This window comes from Nyctereutes procyonoides, unplaced genomic scaffold (assembly GCF_905146905.1).
Source record: "Nyctereutes procyonoides isolate TBG_1078 unplaced genomic scaffold, NYPRO_anot_genome, whole genome shotgun sequence".
In the NCBI taxonomy this organism is placed as follows: domain Eukaryota; kingdom Metazoa; phylum Chordata; class Mammalia; order Carnivora; family Canidae; genus Nyctereutes; species Nyctereutes procyonoides.
The window spans coordinates 30,846,613-30,867,610 of NW_026575049.1; the positions used below are offsets into that span (position 1 = coordinate 30,846,613).

The following is a 20,998-nucleotide window of genomic DNA, read 5'->3' on the forward strand; positions in this document are numbered from 1 at the left end:
TTTTTCTTTTTCTTCTTTTTCTTTTCCTTTCCTTTCCTTTCCTTTCCTTTCCTTTCCTTTCCTTTTCTTTTCTTTTCTTTTTTTCTTTTTTTTTAGTATCAGCTACACACCAGGCATTCTTTTTAACCTCTGTGTGAATGGATTCATCCGGCATTTTGAATCCTCACAGAAAACCCTAAGATGGTATAAACAGGATGATGATCCCTACCTTACAAATGAAGTTTGTTCATAGCTGTTCATAGCTGCAGGGCTGTTGAGGGGAGAAGGAGGATTTGAACCATCCCCCCACAAAGTTATACTCCTAACCCTTCAGCTGTACTGTGTTTTTTTTTTTTTTTAAGATTTTTATTTATTTATCCATAGACAGAGAGAGAGGGGCAGAGACACAGGGAGAGGGAGAAGCAGGCTCCATGCAGGGAGCCTGATGTGGGACTTGATCCCGTGTCTCCAGGATCACACCCCAGGCTGCAGGCGGCGCCAAACTGCTGTGCCACCAGGGCTGCCCTATACTGTGTTCTTAAAACTTAGCAGGTACCCACAGATCTTCAGTTTTCCATCCCCTTCTCTTTGCAGACCTGACCACCAATGTTCTTTGCCAGGCCTGAGGAACCAGTGTGTCTGCCAGGCTGGGAAGGCTTGGCAGGCCCCAATTTACATATGGCAGACACTTGGGGGGGCCTCCCTTTCAGTGCTGACATCTCTGGTCATTTGGTTTTGCCTACGTGTTTATCATTGTTTATCCCGTGGGGTGGTGTGCTCCACGAGGGGCAGGTACCCTATTTTCCTGTATTTTTGGCACAGAGCTTAGGACCTTTCCCACTTTGTGAGCACTCTTTATTTGTTTTATTTTTATTTTTTAAAGATTTTATTTATTCATGAGAGACACAGAGAGAGGCAGAGACATAGGCAGAGGGAGAAGCAGGCTCCTCGCGGGGAGCCCCATGTGGGACTCGATCCCAGGACCCCGGGATTACACCCTGAGCCAAAAGCAGATGCTCAGCCACTGAGCTACCCAGGTGTCCTTGTGAGCACTCTTTAAATATCAAATGAGGGAAGCCCCGGTGGCGGTGGCACAGCCGTTTAGTGCCACCTGCAGCCCAGGGTGTGACCTTGGGGACCCAGGATTGAGTCCCATGTCAGGCTTCTTGCATGGAACCTGCTTCTCCCTCTGCCCGTGTCTCTGCCTCTCTCTCTCTCTGTGTCTCTCATGAATAATAATAATAAAAAAAATCAAATGGGTGAATTGAATTCTGTTCACTTCTCTTCCCTGTTTTCTGATCACTCAAGACCACTCACCATTTTAGACCTAGTTCAAATGATCCCATCCGCTTACAGTGAAACGAGCAGCTTGAGCCTGTATATGTTACGCTGGCATTTTATGTGGGTACTTTGGTGAGCACTGGCGGGGTCTCCTTTCTTCCCTGCTGGTGAGTGCCTGTGGGCCCCCCAGAAAATAGCAGACTCAGAGCCCACCTTCCCAGGTCAGATATTCTCAGTAAGCGCTATTGACATGAGTTGATTGAACAGAGGCCCTCTTTGACTTTTGCCACTGTTAGAACTTCCAAGGCGACCGAGAGGGGAAAAAAAGTTTATTTAAGGAAACTATTTTGCATAGTTTCCAAATATGTATTATTCCAGCTCAAACTTATGAATGGATGGACTCCAAACGATATTTTCTTTTCTCCCACTGAAAAAGATGTCCTAGATGGTGCTAAGGAATGCTGGTCTAGGCACAAAAGTCCACCTGGCCCTGGAGGGAGTTAAACTCTGGGACCTTTGCCACAAAGTTGTTAGACGGCTGCACTTGCAAATCTCAGGATTAAAACGGGAAGGCGATACAATTGAATCAGAATGTTTTTCATTTATATTGAATGAAGAGGCTTGAGGACAAGCTCATGTAATTAAAAGGAAAACCTTGATGCTTCTGAAGGGCCCTGGGTAAGAATTCTGGAGGTACTTGTCATTTACAATTCAACGAGTGGGTTTTCTTTGGGGGAATGAGGTAAGGGGCTGCACTGAGCCCAAGCCCTAGGATCCTGCAGGCCTTGATTAAATCCGGAGCTTGACTAAGTGTGTTAATTGACTTTAAGTAAGCTACTAAAAACACTCCTGGCTTATCTCTGAAATGGGTAAGGTATTTTATGAAACTGACTGGGTGTAAGGACGTATTTGGAGGTGCTCTTTAGGTAGGAGGACCTCCGTGAATGTTAACCCCTTTCTCACCCCTGTGTGTGATAGAAGTACGGTCCATCCATCCCAGACATCATTACTGCATTTATCCACAATACACACACCACATCTGAGAATGGAAGCAAAGTGGAGAGAGAGTTGAAATTACAATGGGGAGGGATTTTCCTTGAGGGTATGGAGATTTTTGACACATGGAAGGGAAGAGGGTAACTCACTAGGTACTTTGTTTCTCCAAGTGTTCCTCCATGGGGTTTGCAGGTGTTCTCCTGGAGAATATTTAAAATTTTTTTAAATTTTTTTTCCCACTTAAAATTTCATAAATTGACATTTTGATGTCATCTCAAATTAATGTAAGCATCTTCGGGGTCATCTGCATGACTACCTATAATCAGACTTGCACCAATGAGCTGTTGATTTGGCACCAAGTGATTCCTGTTCAACTGAGTGAAGCTCAGGAAGGAAGGATGGGGATGCTTACTGTGAAGGAGGCCTCTGGGCCATTCGACAGTGTTTCCAGCATCAAGAAGGCACAAGGCTTGAGGCACTAACCTCAGAAGAATCTGATCCACCTGAGCTGAGCAAACCTTCCTCCCTTGGGAGAGTGCTGGTTTAGGTTCAGCATTGACTGTCACGTTGAGTTAATGTAAACTTACACTGATACTGGACTTAAAAAAAAGCCCAACGACCAGGTACTTTGTGAATTTACTGCCTTCAAAGTTGTGTTAGAGCCACAGATCCTGGGTGTGTGGCCCCCGGCCCTCTGCTCTCTACCTGGCAATCCGCTGTCATCCACCACCACTGCCTTGGAACTCCCCAACCTCAATTTACTTACCAATCCTCATTCTCTCACACTGGCTCATTCAAGCCAAAACTTGCCTTCTCTGTGTGTAATTTTTTATTTATCTATTTAGAGAGAGAGTGCATGCTTGCAAGTGGCAGAAGGAAGAGGGAGAGAGAGAATCTCAATCAGACCCTGCGCTGAACACAGAGCTCCATGTGGGGCTTGATCTCACGATCTGAAATCATGATCTGAGCCAAAATCAAGAGTCAGACACTCAACCAACTGAGCCCCCAGGTGCCCCAACCCTCTGTGTTTTTAAAAGAGCTTTGAGACAGTTTTCTCAAGTTGGTTTTTACAGTTTTGGTGGGATGTTTTGGTTCATTTCTTTCTTGGGTGAATTGCTGGAATGGAAGCTTCCTGAGGGCCTTGGGGTATTTGTTACTATATCTGTAGTACTCAGGACAGTGCCTGGCACTTAACACTCTATAAATAGGTATTTAAATCATTAAAAAATTAATATTTAACATTTTAATGCTGAAATAACACTGGAATAAAAACTAAGCCAAAACAAGGGTTCCTTGCCAACTTCTTTGCCATACAAGTGGCCCCTGGTAACTCAGTTTGGGGGAACATTGTGTTAGATGGATTGCCTAAGCGAGAATGGCCATACTCTAGGTGGAGGTGGAGGAAGAGGGGACATAGGATCATATTGGATGCATGTGTACCTGCTGACACCAGGGAACAGGGCTGCCCTGGGTCCATGTCTGGGGGGTCCAAGAAGAGGGACTTGGTGGCCTGCAGTTCACCTTGGCTGCTTACCTGCCTGCAGCTCACCTTGGCTGCTTACCTGGGATGCTGACTGGGGGAAGTTTGTAATGTAAGAGCACCCTCTCTGGATTGAGTGTCTCCTGCTCAGTAGAAGGGCAGTAGAAGGGCATTTTGTCCTTTATGGAGTTTGGAGAGACTCAGGCTTGAGTGGGAAGTGAGTAGGAAATTGTAGCTCCGGTGAACCCACGCGTACCTCTGGAGGGTAGCTGAGCTGTTTATGCCTAATATTCAACTTCTTAATGGGTGTTACTGGATTTCATCATAATTATAACTTTGTTCTAACCGCCTTTTACAGGTCGTAGAGCACACAAACAAGCCTTTTATTGCTCTGTCAATAAATATTATGAGGTCCTTACTGCAGCCATGGGAGGTGGATATGAGATAAACATTCCTGTTCTGCAGGTAAACAGACTGAGGCTTAGAGGGATTGATTTGAACTTGGGTCTTGGGACTTTGAGGTTCTGTTTACCTCCATGTGTCATTTGGCCATCTAAAGGAAGGGGTGCTTCTGGATTTAAGTCTGGAGTTTCCCCTGCTTCCCCTGCTGCTGAGGGTCACCAGCTGGTGATAGGGTGACCCAGTAGCACCTTCATTATATTTTAAGCAACCAAGAAAGGGATAGATCCACTTGACTTCATGACAGGCAGTGTTGCAAGTGAGACCCACACCCTTGTGCCATACAAACTAGGTTTGAAAGCAAGCTCAGTCACGTTCTGGCTGGAGTGGATTACTTCTTACCATCCGAGCCTCAGTTTCTTTGTGGATAAGATTGGGGATGCTAATGTTTAATCAGAACATTAGGATGAGAGGTGTCATCATTTGCAAGCTGCCTAATTCAGTGCTCATATACTTATCAGTTATTTCTATTTCCCGAGGTTCTTAGCTGGCCTTTTCTGTAAAAAATTGTGTTTTTTGTTTGTTTGTTTCCGGTAGAAAGCCTCCCAAATGCATGTGTTCTTGGTAGCTTCAGAGAACAGGAGCCTAGAGATGCTCCTGTCATTGCGCCTCGGAGTCCCCACGTGTGTGATTTGCAGGAGAGGGGAGGCCTCCCTTTCCTGCGCAGGCAGATGAAAGGCTGGGTTGCCAGCCCTCAGTGGTGGAAGCAGTGACCTCAAGAATCTGGCAGCCCTGCACGACGGTGGCATCTGGCCTTGCAGGGCCTCCCCCATCTGGCCTGGCCCGGTCTCCCACCGATTGATTCCTTGCTTAGTTGTGACATTCCAGCCAAACTCACAGTCGCTTGGATGTGGCACATGCCTTCTCATGTCACATGCGTTGCTTGTGCTGGTGCCGTGTTAGGGCCTCAGAATAGATGTGGGGTTTGATAAGTGGGCAGCCTCTCCTGGGCTGACTCACCCCAAGCCATTGCTATGTGTGAAGAGTACACTCTTTAATGCCATCAGAGGAAAGAGGTTCCGCAGACGATGACCCAAGACCACGGTGTTCGCAAATACACAAGTGCTTTGAAGGGAGGTTTTCCCAGCAGCCTGGTCGAAGAGCTCAGCAGTGACTAGTAAATGGTAGTAAGTGGAGGAAGTCGATGTTGGCCGAGACCCAGCAGGGGAGCTGCCTTCCTGCCCTGCTAGAAGCTTCTGCTCTGCACTTGGCCCGGGCCCACAGTGAGAGGGGTGGTGTGCTGAGGTGTTTACAGCCTAATCATTTTTTCATTCATCATCCAAATATTTACTGAGTACTGCCACGTATGGCACGGCTATGAAGTGCAGTGGGCTCTCAGACAACTGAGTGTCCTCAGGAACCTTACATCCCATTGAGGGAGACAGACCAACACAAGTAAAATATATCAAGCCTTCTGTGGTGACAAAAGTCCCAGAGAAGTAAAAGACATTGTAGATGGGAGAGGGAGGGTTGGGGGGAGAGTTTGCAAGTTTAAGTTGCTCAAGTGGGGGTTCTTACAGGTGATTTGAATGAACATCTGAAGAGGTAAAGAAATGAGTCATGGAGATATTGGGAGAAAGAGTGGAGAGCAAGTGCAAGGGCTCTGAGGCCATTTTTGAGTTGAGAGACCACAGGAGGTCCATGCATAGAAGGGGGGAGGGAACCTTTTTTTCTTTTAGGGATACAGGGACACAGGATGTTGCATTCTTTCCCTGAGCTGATGCAGACCTGGATTTAATATCATGGAGGCTGCTGAGATTTTCTCACAGATGAAGAATGAGAATCTACCCCTGCCTCCAAGTGGAGCCTGGTTAGCTCCTGAATCCATAGATGTCCTTGATGTATCCAGCGAAGCCAGTCTTGGTCTTCTGCTCCAGCTTGTCCTCAAGGGGTGGGAAAGCCACATGTTGAGGGTCAAGTCAAAGAACAGAGGCTTGCAGGGGATAGGTTGGAATCCTGGTGGGAGGTGCGTGATGTTGGCTTGCTTGGTGACAAGGGAAGGGTCCAGGCAGAAGGTCTCAAACTGTTCGACCAGAGGCTTGTTCAGGTGGTGGGCGCAGGCCACCCCTTTCTCTGCATCACGTAGGACCCTCCTCTGTTGAGGATCATCCATAGGGAGCAAAGATGGAAGCAGGGAGACCCTCTGGGAGGGGCTTGCTTTAATTCAGGGAGGAGGTGACCGTGACTTGGGCCAGGGGGCACTGCCCGCCCTCCTCATAGCTGGCGTTGGAGGCTGTGTGCTATCTTCTGTCATGTCACAAGGGAAGGGGCTTAGATGCTGACTGAGGCTGAAACAGGCTTCTGGCAACTTTTGCTGCATGATCTCTTCTGGGGTTGGTGTCCCAGCAGGTTGGTAGGGATGTTCTCACCCAACCTTCGTGTCTTACTGATTCCGAAGCTGGTGCACAGTGACAAGTCTTCCCACTGTGCACGTAACTCATCCAGCTGGGTGTCATGTCTCATGGCTTCCCTGGATTTGTGGAGAGGCAGGGTGAGTTGTGGTCCATCGTGAGGAAAATTGAGAGTATGGAGCAATAAATTGAAAGAGGCCTCCATCGGTCTGTTGAAATCCCTGTCATTTTAGGCTCCAGTTCAAGGTAATCCCAGGATAGAAAATAGAACGACAGAAGAAAACAAAAATTGGGACTAGTTTTGAAAGGAAGGAGGGCATATGTACCTGTTGTTGCAAGATGCAATCTCAGGAGTTTACTGGAAGTGCTGTAGCGAGGTCATTAAGGGCATTTCACTGCTCCGTGGATGTACGGAACTTTTATTTGCCACATGCATTGTTTATCATCATTAGTTCTTTTCTATGACAAAGGTTAGCATTGCTGTTCCATTTTTCCTGATGAGATAGCCTTTGCTTTCCTGGCTGAATTTCATCCTGGCTGAAATTTCAATCTTTCCCCAAGGTTTAACAGTGTTTCCTACTTCCCTGTCTCCTGGTCCCCTTCTGACTGCTGTGTGGGGGGTGAAGTGGTAGCCGCTCTGCAAATTCTGGACACAAGTTAGATGGCATTAAACGGATTTCCTTGGCCCTGGTTCACTGGCCTTTTTCATCAAGCAGAAGGACAAGGCGTGTGGAAGAATGGAGGCAGTTTTGCTGGAGTGGGAAGGGTCTTAGCACCCACTCTGGGCCTGTGTCTGGGACACTTTTCTTCCCTGTCCTGTGTTGCTCCTGGTTGTTGCTGCCTTGGGGAGTTTTGCAGCTCAGCCTCCTGTCCTGGAGCATAAGTCCCACGTGTCATTGTCAACCTGTTCATACACAGGTGAGGCTCCTTGTAACCGTTTCCCTAACCCTTAAGGCTCAGCCTTGGTGAAACAGACTCGCAGGTGGGTCTTTGTCGAAATGAGATCCACGGGTCTTTATTCTGTATGTCCTGGAAGAGGGACCTGCTAATTCAACCAAACTTTTTAAGCAAGGGGTTTATATTTTGAGGGTAAACTAAACAAACAAACAAAAATAGCCATGAATCTTTGCTGTGATCTTTTGCAGTTGACACATATTTTCATAAAATAGGACCTGAGCTTTTGAACCAGCCTCCCCCTCCCCTTTGAAAGAGGTCAGTTTATTACCTCTGTTTGGGAAACTTGATTAAAATTTTCTACCTTCCATTTCCTAGGTTCCTCCCTAGGCGGAGAGGCTTAGATCAGCCTTCCCCTCCAGTTCTCCACCTGCCCGCCCTGGGAGCAGGAGGTGACCTCGCCCGGCGACCTAGCGCAATGACCCCTAGGGGCTCCCGGGCCCACTGCAGGCTTCGCGTGGTTTGCTCGCCAAGCCGGAGAGGAAGTGGGCAGCATGTCGTGTGCGCAGGACTCCTTTCTTGGCCCCAGGGGTGCTCGTAACTTTGCTTTTGGAAACCTGGTACATGGCAAGGCATCTGGAATGTTAGACTCTCCATATGGAAGCCTGTTAGGGAGCGTCACCGCGGGTTGGCCTCATGGCCTGTGTGGCATCTTTATTGAGCACGTGTGCACGTGCACACACACACACACACACACACACACAGAGCTGCTTTTTATAAAGTAGAAGGGGATAGTTTGGAAGGGTGACATGATTCTTTGCCATCAGAAGCCTAAAAAGTACACAAACACCTACAGTAAATCTCTTCTTTGTTCGTTCTCCCCTGCTCCTGTGTTTACTGCTCACAAAACGGAGCAGAGATGGGCACCTGTTCAGGAGAGGAGCGTGCCTCCGTCAACACCTGTGTCTCAAGCAAGAGAAGTAGAGGGAATGAAAATGTCAGTATGGAAACCTGTTCTAGAATTTGAAAGCAAGATTTAGCTGAAGGTTTGGATGAAAACATCCTCACCTTTTACATCTGGGAGGGATGGGAGGAGCGCACCCGGAGCAAAGAAAACTTGAATCACGTGGGACAGCCCCTGCTTTCATGAAGCCATCAGAGCGAGGCAGGGAGGTCGGGGAGAGTGGGCTGGGCACAAGGAGGAGGCAGGAGTGTGGTCCTCGGGTCTTGGATGACAGGGCGTAGGTTGGCCTCATGCAGTGATGCGCATTCTGTGCTCCTGGGCAAGTCTGTGGTCTATGTCTCAGCCGAGCCTCATTGTCCTTACCTGAAAGCTTGGCTTAACACCAGCAATGTCACAGCGTCATGAGGGCGCTCAAATGAGAACGTGCATCAGAGGTCACTCTGATACCTACCTGCTGTGAAAAAGCCTTGGATGGCTGAGATTTTGGTCAAGACTATTGTTCTTCCATCTGATGTGACTTGGACCCACAGAGCCTGAGAAATATGGCAGCCGTGCAGGGTGGAAAAGGCTCTGAGAGTCTGTCTTTTGCTTCAGCTTAAACCTATTTCCTTGGTCATCCAGAGATGCTTTCATGTTAGCGTGGGTGGGCACAATTTGGAGTGCTTGATTAACCCAGCAATTAATAAAAGCGGAGAGGTGACAATTGGTGTTACCAAGCTACAATTGAAAGCGATGCATTTGGCTTCTCTCCATGCAAACAGATTGGTGGAGAAGCCACCCATGGGGAGGAACATCGGAATGCAGAAAAAGGAAGCTGGTTGGAAAAAGTATGCTGAGCAAAATACGGTGTCAAGATGGGTTGCTTGGTTGGTGATTTCTTTCAGTCAACAGATATTTATTGAGTAATTCCTATGTGCCTGATTCTGTGCTAGGAACTGAAGAAACATTTGTGGATAAAGCGTAACTTCTCCTGTGAGGAGCTTCAGACTGGTGATAAGAATGACTTCTAACACTTTGTAGGAAGTACAAGATTGAGGGTGTTTAAAGTTCATGGGGATCAAGGGAAGGAGTGGCTGGTTTTATGAAAAGAGAGAGCAGTATTGACTTTACAGAATAGTGGGTTAAAAGGGTGTTTTCACACAAGGGACTACAGGAGCAAGGGCTCGGAGGCATAAAATGAATGGTGGATTTGTAGTCGATGAGCAGGGCCTGGTTTGAATTTGAGCTCTGCTGCTGGCTAGCTGGGGGACTTGGCACATCACCGAGCCTTTGCATGCGTCAGTTTCCTCATCTGTCAATTGGGCATAAAGACTACACGTCTCAAGGGGTCTTGGGAAGATTCTTCTCTACTTCATGCAAGACACAGCATGCTTGGCCCGTGGTGAGCCCTCCTGCAGCAGTGAGCCCCGAGATATGCCCAGTTCCGTGGATGTGCCCAGTGGAAGCAGGACCGGAGACTGGAAATGTCACATAGGGCCTGCTGGGTCAGAATATCACACGTCCTGATTTTACCTCTGCAGACATTAACTGACACCTTATTGGAGCCTTGTCTCCCCTTGAGGTACCAAACCATCTTACCCTATAAAACCTGGCCACCTGTTGATGACCCTGGGTGGCAAGGGATTGCCTATTACATTTTCCTTCTCACCTGGAGGTGATGGCGTGGCACAGCCTTGGAGACATAAATGAGGTGGCGACAAGCTCGGCTCAGCATCTGGTTGGATCTGGGACCTGGTTCTGGCCCCATCGCTTGTCAAGCGCGTGACCTCAGGCAGTCTCATGTCCTCCCTCCTGGGTGGAGTTTCTGCACCTGTGGCATTTTGTCTAACTTGTATTTACATATTGAGTGAAACTTTGATCTCAAGAACTAGGATGAAAACGCCTTTGAAGGAGGGAACTGCCTTGTTGTGGGGAAAGACCTTAATAGGCTACAGTAGTATCGTCCAGTAGAAATAGAGACCACAGGGGCACCTGGGTGGCTCAGTGGTTGTGTCTGCCTTCGGCTCACATCATGGTCCCGGGGTCCTGGGATCGAGTCCCTCATCTTCTTCCTCTGCCTATGTCTCTGCCTCTCTCTGTGTCTCTCATGAATAAATAAAATTCTTAAAAAAAAAAAAAGAAATAGAAACCACATATGTGATTTAAAGCTTTCTGGTAGCCACGATAATAAAAAATTAAAAGGTAAAAAGAAATAGGTGAAACAAATTGTAGTAATTAGTCGTATTTAGGTCAGTATAACCGAAGTGCAAATGCAAGTTATTGTGCAATGTTACCTTCTTTATTTCACACTAACTCTGTGAAACCTGGTGCCTGGCTTTCAGTTAGAGCGGGGCTGGGTTCAGACCTGCCCAGGGCTAGTGTGGCTCAGGGCTCTGGCCGCGGAGTCCTGGGAGGAGCCAGAGCCACAATGCAGTGGCTCTTCCTCCCTCTCTCCATCTGTGTCTCTCTCTGCATCTCTCTCTTTCTCTCTGTGCTTCCCCTCCCGGAGAGGGACTAGAAGATAAATGAGCAGTGGAGACCACAGTGGATGCTTTGTGTGATAGGATTTTTGTGGAAAATGAGGACTGGGATAAGTTTCACGGAAGGACACAGAGAAAGGCAGTGCACCAGGAGTGTGCAGAAAGCACGCACATCACAGCAGTAGCAGCTCTGTGTCAAGCACTGTTCTAAGCATCTCACTGGCTCCTCTCATTCAATCCTCACGGGACCCTAATCATTTCTCCTATTTTGAGAATGGGAGAATTGACACAGAGAACTTAAGAAACCTACCCAGAGTCACACAGCTGAGGTTTGAACTCAGATGAGCTGTCTCTGGAGCCCTGCTTGTGCTAGTTATTTAAAAAAAAATCTTGGAGGGAGCGTCTGGGTGGCTCAGTAGGTTAAGTGTCTGACTCTTGATTGCAGCTCAGGTCATGACCTCAGGGTTGGGAGATCGAGCCCTGTGTTGGCCTCAGGGATTGTGTAAAATCCCCCCCTCCCCCTGCTCTATCCCCTTCTCTCTCAAAAAAAAAAAAAATCTTGGAGGAACTCAATCTTACAGAAGACTTTGGGCTTCTCTTTGGACTGAGTAGTTTACACCAGAGGTTTAGGGGCAGGAAGGCCCCGAGGATCATCTGGATGAGCCTGAACTTTGCAAGAGTGTTAAGTTTACACCACATGTCAAGTGTGCTGCCCCGAGCACCGTTACTATACACAACAGGGCTTCAGTAAATGCTGCTCCTTCCTTTCTTCCCTAAGCCCCCCAAGATAAGCCTGTTCAAAGAAGGGGCTTTCTACATTTTGCTCACACTAGACCCAAGCCTGGTGCATAGCAGCTGCGTGGTAAATATCTGTGGAAGTCAGTGGGGATGCGTTGGCATCACCGGGTATGATGATCGTCGAGCCCACCAAGAGCTTGCAGGGGCAGCTGTGCCATGACATATGGGATGGCCTCATAAATACAGCCCTGGGTGAAGAGGGCTCATGTGGAAAGATGACCAGCCTGTTCATATCTAGAGTTCTCACTTCGAGCTGAGGACAAAGGCCAGTTTATGCATCTCATGCCCAAACTTATATATAGAATATAACATATTCTATAAGCAGCAAAGTTCAGAAAACAAAGTATTTAGCTTGATATACTTTTTACAAGGGGAGTCCCCCTGTATAACCAGTTCCCAGATCGAGAAATAGGACATTACCAGTACCCCAAAGACCCCCCTGCCTAGAGTGTCTGCTCTCCTAATGTCTGACTTCATGGACTACCTTCGTGTGTCCATGCTTTTGAGAAATCCTGATGACCAGAGATGTGCAGGGTCAGTTTGTTTCTGTCTTGCAACTCTGATCTTCTCCAGGGTTGGAGTTCTAACCTGGTTCTTGTGTCTATTGCATGGATGAGACACTGAGGCTCACAGAGGTCATCTAGGTCTCATGGTTGAGCATAGATCAGCGACTCAGACCTGTAGTGCTCCAAAGCTTGTGTTCTTGACCATCCCATATCCATAGGTTTCCTTCTATGACATTTTGTCTAAGATCCCAAGGTTGGGATGTTCTGGTTGAGATTTCTGGACTGAGCAATATCTGGGGTGCCTGCTGTGATGCTGCAGAGGAGAGACCAGCCGTCCCGGCTCAGAGCCTGGGATGCTGGATTTATCCCAGAGGCCACACCTTCCAGAGTGCCTTGGCTGGCAGAGTCCATTCTGGGTGGGGTGGCAGGGCGCTTCAGAATGTGGGGCAGAGGAGTTCCTCATTGCCCCGTGCTTCCCATGCCTGCTTATTGCTGACAAGCATGCTCAGGCTCTGTTGGGGGAAGCGTTTAATTAAACAAAGTCAAATGGCTCACTCCCACCTAAGTCCAAGGGCTCTGTGCCACCGGGTACACTGGTCTCCTGGGAGCATGGTGAAGGCTGCTTTGGGGAGGAAGCTGGAGTGGCAGGCTGGGGAGGGCAGCCCCTGCCTGGCCTGGAGGCCCCTTAGATGGTTGGAAGTGGGCACACGTATTTCAGGCTGGGGAGCATTGCTCTCTCTGTGGCACTGCCCTCTACCCCCACCGTTCTCCAGCAAGAGGGACAGGTGGTAGCTGTCATTCTGCAGTTGGCCCTGGCCACAGAGAGATTTGCCAACAGTTCTGGAATGGAGATACCCCCCCAGCCTGTTTGGCCCAGAGAATGCAGCTTGACCCATAAAACTTCAAGCAGGCAGTCCCCTCGGCCTGGCTTTCTCTCCACTCTGATGGGAGTGGATAGCAGGCAGAAATAGAAGCCATTACGCTAGGCTCGGTGCCCCTCGGACTAAAATTTAATTCAAAAAGGCAAAATAAAATCATCCCTCTGAGGCAATAGTTCTTATAAAAATAAAGCCAACATTATTATAATAATCCTAGAGAGTGAGTTGCCGAATGGTTTACTCTTTGCTGGCTACTGGGCCTAACGTCTGAGATTGAATGGCATAGCTCTGGAGCCAGGCTGTCTGGGGCTGAATTCTGTATCCTCTACTTAGCTGTGTGACCTTGGGGGAGTTACTTGACCTTTCTGTCCATCAGTCAAATGGAGATCTCAATGGTCTGTACCTGTCAAAGTTGTTGTGTTAATGAATTGATTCATGTAAAGCACTTAGATTACTGCCTGACCTGCTAAAGGCTCAATGAACTTCCATGTGGTGATGATGATGGGGATGATGAAGATGTGCATAGAGTTAGTTCTAGTCTCTGGGCAGTCTGGTGTGCTAGATAGCTTAGTATTCCTAGTTTACTGACAGAGAAACTGAGGAACTGCAAGCTGCCAAGGTGGAATGTGAACCCAGAGCAGCCCACTGCAGGCTGTCCAGCTAATGGGGTTATTTAATCCCTGAAAAATTAAATATATTTCACAATCCCCCCCCCCCATAACTAATGTCTGTTGAGTGAATCACCCCATTTCAGCTGCTACGTTTCCGTTGCCTTAGTGTGTGGGTTGTGTCTTAAGACCTTTGTGGAAGAGCTCTGAGGTCCGGTGAGACTAGAGCCCTGCGGGTGAGATGTGCTTGTGAGACAGGGATGCCTTGGTGTGTGAAGACAGTGGCAGTGGGGTCTTAGCAGTGAGGGCCCGCCGTCCCATCTGTGCCTGTGCGGGGCATCACTCTGGCTGGCTGGACCCTTCTGGCCTTCAGTCCCTCGTAGGACTCGTCCTCAGGATCTGTACCAGCTCTAGCCAGGTTTGACAGACACGGGAAAGCACTGGGCAGTCTGGGAAAGAAGGAACCGTTTTCTCACTGAAGTTCCCTGAGCGGAGGCAGAAAACCAGGAGCAGAGGGGAGGCAGGAGGGAGGGAGAGGGAGAGAGAAAAATGCAGTAGGGGTGCCCTGACTGGAAGCTACAGCAGAGACATTGGAATCAAGGAAACATCCTCTCTGGTGAATGGAGTTGTCTTCAGTGGACACTTGGTACCAGCTCTGAGAGAGGCTCAGGAGGAGGGAAGTGAAATCGGTGAGTATTTGGATTTTTATGGCTTGAGAAGGGCAGGGCAAGCCTAGGGTGGGAGGCAGATCTGGGCCTGGTGGGGAGCGGACGGACCAGGTGCAGGGATGTGAGGTGCTGGCAGGGGGCCGCAGGCATGGGAGGGTGGAGAGGGGCCCAGAAAGAGAAGGGATCCTGAGTAGAGTACAGGTGGGGTGCGGGTGGCCATAGGGCCGGAGTCTGCTCTTGGGCTGGGCCCTGTGGGTCGCCACCTGCTGCAGAGTTTCTGAGGAGGGCTGCCCCGCCCCCACCGCCCTGGGGGTGAGGTGTGGGGGGTGTACCCGGGCCTCCGTGCAGGGCGGGAGCAGGCGGGCAGCACCCCACACCCTTCAGAAGAGGCTACACAGATAAACACGGTGTGTCTCATGAGTCCAGAAACAGCTTGAGCTAATCGAGGCGTGCCTCTGCCGTGTGCCGCTCATGCCAGGGGGGTTAAAAAAAGACAGACTCACGCCGATCCCAGCAAGGGCTTTTTGTGGCGGTGCAGAAATAATAAACCCAAACCCAGAGGCGAGCCGTTCCGGGAGCGAGGCGGGCGCCGGCGCGGGGGAGATCCTGCCAGCTTCTGCGGGCCCCGGGGAGCCGAGCCGTCGCAGGCGGCCCCTGTCTTCCAGGGCAGAGGTGAGTGGGCACGCTTCCTGGCGGCGCGATCCGAGTTTAGTGTTGGTCTGCCCGGCGAGGTCAGTTCCGTGCCCCCCCGTGGCTCTGCCTTCGGGCCAGCGTGAGCCGGCCCGCCTCGCCCGGTGCCCGGTCCTGGCAGCCCGGGAAAACTTGCTCCTCGGACGTGGGAGTTCAGGTCCAGAGACGTAAATGGCTCGTCCCGGGCTCATACGCAGCCCTGGTGGCGGCGATGGCCACGCCAAAGGACTAGCGTAGCTGCTAGCTGTGTGCCTGGGCGCCATGGCACGTTCTTTGGCAGTGAGGACGGTGTTCCTGACGGTCATGGGTGGCATTGACCCTGTGTTGACTCCACGCCTCACCTTCCTCTTTGAAATGGGACAGCTTCGTGGGGTTGTGCTGGGGTTAGGGTCTTCGCGGGATCCCACAGGTTCATGTGTGTAAGGCATTTAGTGCCATGTTGGTATTCGTTACCAGTATTAGGTGCTATTGACTAAGCCACTGGAAGGGCACTTGACCTGAGAGCCACTGTTTGCCCTTTATAAAGGGGCGAGTCTGAACCTTCATTCTTTCTGCCAAGCCACACGCTGCATGATGACCTGCCAGCTTGCGGTGTGGAGAGACCCTGCAGTGGGTGAGTGGCCAAAAGTTTGGTGACAGGACACATCTCTGTTGTAGATTCTTTTTCCTTGGCTCCCAGGACGCCCCCCGCCCCTGGCTCTCTCCCTCTCTCTCCCCTTTTCCTAGTTTCCACATCCATTGATAAAGAATACAGTAGCCTGTTCTCTGTGAACGCGTGAGGGGTAGTTTAGCTGAATTAACACTGGCAGCCATCACTGGTTGTCTGTTAACTTTAGGTTCGCAGGGCTCTGACTCCCTTCCCAAAACTTTTTTTTCCGAAAGTAAACAATCCACTCTCTTCCCTCCTCTGGGATTGTGGAAATTGAACGTCGCTAAATGTGCACCAGGGTGGCTCATGCAGTGAGAAAAATCTGTTCCTGGGAAAAGTTGCAGAGAGAGAAAAAGGGGAGGGAAGAGGAAAGGAAGAGGTATGTTTGCGCAGGGAGGCAAGCTGTTTGGGTGGGCCTTGAAACAAGCAGTACGCTGAAACTGAAGATTTGGTTCAGATGTCACCTGTCCCAGAGCCGGTGCTGTGCACTCGGGCAGATTTAGGAACCTCTGCCCTGTCCTCCAGTGGCACCTGTGCTCTGACTTCCCTCTTGACGCTTGCCAGGATTTATGGCCGTTTGACCACCGCCGTGTCCTTGCTGGGCTGGAGCTGTGACTTTTGTATTCCCCTTACCTGACACCGTGCTAGCACATAGTAGGTGCCCAGTAAACGTTTATGGAAACGACTTCGTGTGTAAAAGCTTGGCAAGTGAGGAGCTTTAGTTCACTCTGCCCGCTTAGTCCTGGAGGTACCCTAATTGCTTCTTTCCTGTTTTCTGTTGCCCATATGGACCTGGGTCAGTTTTAACTGCTAAAATGAACTAATTTGAATTTAATTTGAATTAATGGGATGTATGTAAGCCACTGCTCATTTAATTCATTTGTTTATGTCATCAAATGAGCACTTTGAAGGCCCCTAAGTGCAGAGCATTCTGTTTGGCAGGTGGAATAACAAAATTGAGATAGATGCCAAGGATGTGGGCTTTGAAGCTGGACCACCTAAGTTCATGTCCTGGTTAGACACCCTCTTCTGGCTTCAGGGGGTTATAGTGGGTAAAGAGCCCAGATTTCTGGGTCTGAATTTGAATCCTCACCCCACCACTTATGAGCTGTGTGACCTCAGGCAAATTGCTTAACCTTTCTATGCCTCCCTTTCTTCTTTAAAATGGGATGACTTCATGGGGTTGTTGTGGGTTACGGTCTTTGTGGGGACTACACAAGTTAATATATGTAAAGCACTTAGTACCTGGTTGGTATTTGTTCCCAGTATTCGTTGCTATTAGTTAAGCTTCCGTACTGTCATGTGTAAATCTTGACTGTTAGTACCTAAGTCTTCATGGAATTGTGCTGAGAAATGTATGGGTTTCCTGTGGCTGCCGTAACAAAATGCCACACACAGGGCAGCTCAAAAGAAGAGACCTCTGGAAGCTGGAATTCCTAAGTCAAGGTGTATCAGCAGGGCCACACTCCCTCTGAAATCCATTGGATGATCCTTCCTTCCTCCTCCTGGCTTCTCGTGATTGCCCGCAGACCTTGGTGGTCTTGGCTTGTAGACGCCTCGCTCTTGTCCTCTGTATCATATGATGTTTTTTCCATTTGTCTTCACATAGTCCTCTTACAAGGACACCAGTCATACTGGCCTCAAGGACCCACCCTATTCCATTATGACCTCATCTTAACTTAATTATATCAACAGTGACTGTTTCCAAATAAGGTTACATTCTGAGTTGCTGGGGGTTAGACTTGAGCATATCTTTTTTTAGGAGTACACATTCAACCCATAACAAGGATGGAATGAGAATCCAGAGAAGTGCTGGACGTAGAACCTAGAATAAAACAGTGCCAGCAAGCTTTAGTTGTGCCTGTCATTATTGTTACTCTGTCGTCATCAACACAACAGCCCTTTGCTGGGTGGCCATGGGAGGTTCTTTGAACATCTTTGAATCTCATGTTTTAACTGTGTTAGTTAAAATATGAGGTTTCCTGTGTATTATCTGTGAATGGTGTGGCCCATCTTACAGGGCCAGCCAGTGTCTCCGAGGTGGGAGGAAGTAGGACCACTTCCCGGAGGGGACCCTGTCACGATGAAGTGAGGCTGAGTTTGTTGGTGGCCCAGACACACGGTGTTTCCCAGGCTTGCCACCCTTCCTTTGTGGTGGGTACCTGGTAGCCCACTGAAGACAAAGCCCAGTGTGTACCACTGCACAGACCAGGGAAGGCTCCTCTTCCCTTCCTGTGGGGTCAGGAAGACTCAGAGGCATGTCCAGACATTAGCCAGCTTGGATTTTCCAGATCCCCGGTTCCTTTTGCAGATAGAATGGGATTTTTTTTTTCTCTCCACTTGGGAGCCGAACAGATTTGCTACAGAGAAGTCTAGATATCTATGGAAACAGTCCTAATTTTAGCCTTGCCATGCTTAATGCCAACTCGGAGAGTGCTGTCTTGGGTCAGGGCCCAGAGAATGGGGAAGGTAAGCAGGCCTGAAAGGGTCAGAACAAGCTCAGAGTAGCCAGTTGACCGACCAAAAATGGGAGGGTGCTCCAGAAGTCTCAGGGGTCACAGAGGGACTGGCTCCAAGGAGAGAATGGGTCTGGAGAGAGGGCCTTTGAGAGATGCAGAAGTATCAGAAATTAGTCTTTAGAACCAAGGGATCTCTTTCACCTCCCTGTCTTATGCTCCTTGTTGAAATTCTGCTCATTTTCAGCCCATGCCAAGACCCTTACTCCACTTTTGGAATCAGCCTCTAGCTGCCCTGAATTCTACTGCCTTCTTTAATTCTGCTAAAGCACTTCTGGCAGCCAGTTTTGTTTTAAGGTTAGTCTGCATACCCTGCCAGCCTCTGTTTGTTTTTTCGCCCCTCGAGGTCAGCTGTGGTCACTGTCATGTCCGTGTGCTGAGCCTGCCATGGGGTGGACCTGCAGAAAACGTGAAACGAGTGGAATTAGACATGACGTGGTCTCCGGTTGGCCACACCAGGGCTGGGGCAGCCTGGAAAAGGGCACTGAGTGAATGAGAATATTTAATAGAGTATACAGAGCCCCCTTAAATGGGAAGAATCCCCATGCATGGGAATGGAAATCACTTGTCATTCCATGAGGGACGTGCTGGGGAGCATGACAGGCAAGAGGCCCTGCTTGGGGTGCTGGGTGTTTCCTATGATGGGGTGAGGGCAGAAATGGACAGACATCATTTTAGGCCACGTAGGGGATATTGCTTCCCTGCGTCAGCCCCGTCCACCCAGCCAGCTCAACTCCTGGCAGAAATCATTGTAGAATATCAAACACAGCCGACCCTCAGACATCAGACCTATAATGAACAAACGTCCGTTGTAACGGTTTGGAAGTAAGGCTTAGGCAGATGGAAGAAGTCCCTGATGTGAATTCTTGTGCTGCATTTCCAGATACCTTGTGTTCTTTTCATCAAGATGAAAAGCAACACGATTGTGGTAAAAACAGGGAAGGTCATGTGCAAGAGATTGCACGGATCCAGTTCACCTTCCCCTTGAGAGTGGTAAGGAGGTGGGCGAGGCACAGGTTGGCATGCTGACCCGGATGGTGTCAGCACGAGCGGCTTAGACCACATCTCTCATTGCCTCCCCATCTTGATGTGCTAGACAGAATGTAAACCAGGTCCTACTGAATACTTGGGCACTTTATTTAAATGATCTCATTTAATCCCACTAACAACATCGTGTAGCAAGCAGTGTTTCTCTTCACTGTGCAACCAATGGGAGGCTGAGACCTAAGGATTTGAAGTAGCTTGCTGAGGCCCGCCCCACCAGTAAGACAGCCAGTGATTCAACATAGCCCCCTTCCGTGACGTTTAGCTGTGTCAGGGAGCTGCAAACCTACCAAAATGAGCTTTTTAGATTTTGTAAGTGGAAACACAGGCAGAGAGGTATGGTGCCATTTGCCACCTCTTGGGAAAGCTCTGCCTAGTGAGTAATAGAACTGGAGCCAGCGTGCAAGTTGGACCGGCCTGCAGGCGGGTCTGAGGGCTGGGCAGGCATTTACTGGGCAATGGGATCCCTGCCTCTTGGGTGGCTGCTTGTCCAGCACCAGTGAAAGGCTGTTTGCCTGGTGGGAGAGATGGGTGGGAGACGTGGGTGCGGGCTCCCTGATTGGTTCATCCCCCCAGCCCCCACCCCGGTACTGCGGAGAGGAGTGAGCCACCCCAGCTGGCAGGGTGAGTCAGAGCGGAGCCCAGAATAGAAGCCAGAGGGCACGTATGTGAAGGCCATCTCTATCCCAGTCATTTGGGTTTTAAAATTCCCGTTAAAGATGATTAAGCTTTTATGCATCACAGTTTGCACACTGCTGTGGGATCATTTATTAGTGTTGCCTGGCAACAGCTCTCTGAGTTAGCCACACCCTCTGGAGGGTAATTAATTGGGTCACCCAGGGCCCAGCTCAGTATTTATGCATGTTTTTAAAAAAGATTTATTTATTTATTTGAGAGAGAGAGAGTGAGAGAGAGAGAGAGAGAGAGAGAGAGAGAGCGAGCGCGCACATGCACACGGGGCAGAGGGAGAGAGAATCCCAAGCAGACTCTGTGTGGAACATGGAGCTTAATGCAGGGCTCCATCTCATGACCCTGAGATCTCCACCTGAGCCAAAACCAAGAGTCAGATGCCCAACTGACTACGCCATCCAAGTGCCCCTTGTGCGTTATTGAGCCTTCTCCTAACTCCCTTCATGCATGCATCCTTCCATCCATCCATCCATCCATCCATCCATCCAAAGAGCACTTTTCTTAGGCACCTCTTTGGGGGTAGCTTTATATTTGGCAGCATTTTCTCTTCATTGCCAGGAATCATTGTGATAAACTGGAAATGTTGGTCTTCCTGTTTGTATCGGCACAGTAGCGCCCCCAATTGCTGAGACCCTAAGCTCCAGGAGGGCAGGGACTTTGCTCATTTCTACGCCTCTCATGCCTGGAAGAATGCCCAGCACATAGGACCTGCTCTGTGAACATTTGTTGAAAAACAGACTGGATGAACCGAGTGTCTGCTATGTGTTTGGCCCTGTGGGAGGTCCTTTACAGATTTTTTCTTCCTTTTTGATTCTCTCAGTAAACCATCTTGCACCATGCCTGTGGCTGCCCCTGTTGTAGGGTGCTAGCTGGCGAGCGCTTACTTTTATTGTAAGCCTTATTATCAGCACTTGCATAGCAGACAATCATCCCTGAAGAATGCCGCTGCTGTTATGCCCATTTTACAGATGAGGAAGTGATGCAGAGGTTAAGTAACTTGCCCAAGTTCACACAGACCCTCTCGCTTCAAGCTGTGTTCCTTTTCCTCCTCACCAGGGCTGCCCAGTAGAACTTTGTAGGTGACAAAG

The 20,998-nt window shown here is 49.2% G+C and overlaps 1 protein-coding gene across 3 annotated transcripts in view; it reads left to right on the forward strand.

Moving 5' to 3' along the window:
• The window catches only part of LARGE1 (LARGE xylosyl- and glucuronyltransferase 1), a 525,183-nt gene that overhangs the window by 28,157 nt on the left and 476,028 nt on the right, over window positions 1-20,998 (forward strand). Inside the window, exon 1 of one of the 3 annotated variants that reach the window (XM_055328306.1) lies at window positions 14,870-14,993. The exons of the other annotated variants lie outside the window; for them this stretch is intronic. The gene's annotated coding sequence lies outside the window, so the exon portion shown is untranslated. Of the gene's footprint in view, window positions 1-14,869; window positions 14,994-20,998 lie in introns of those variants that run through there. 3 annotated transcript variants of the gene reach the window in all.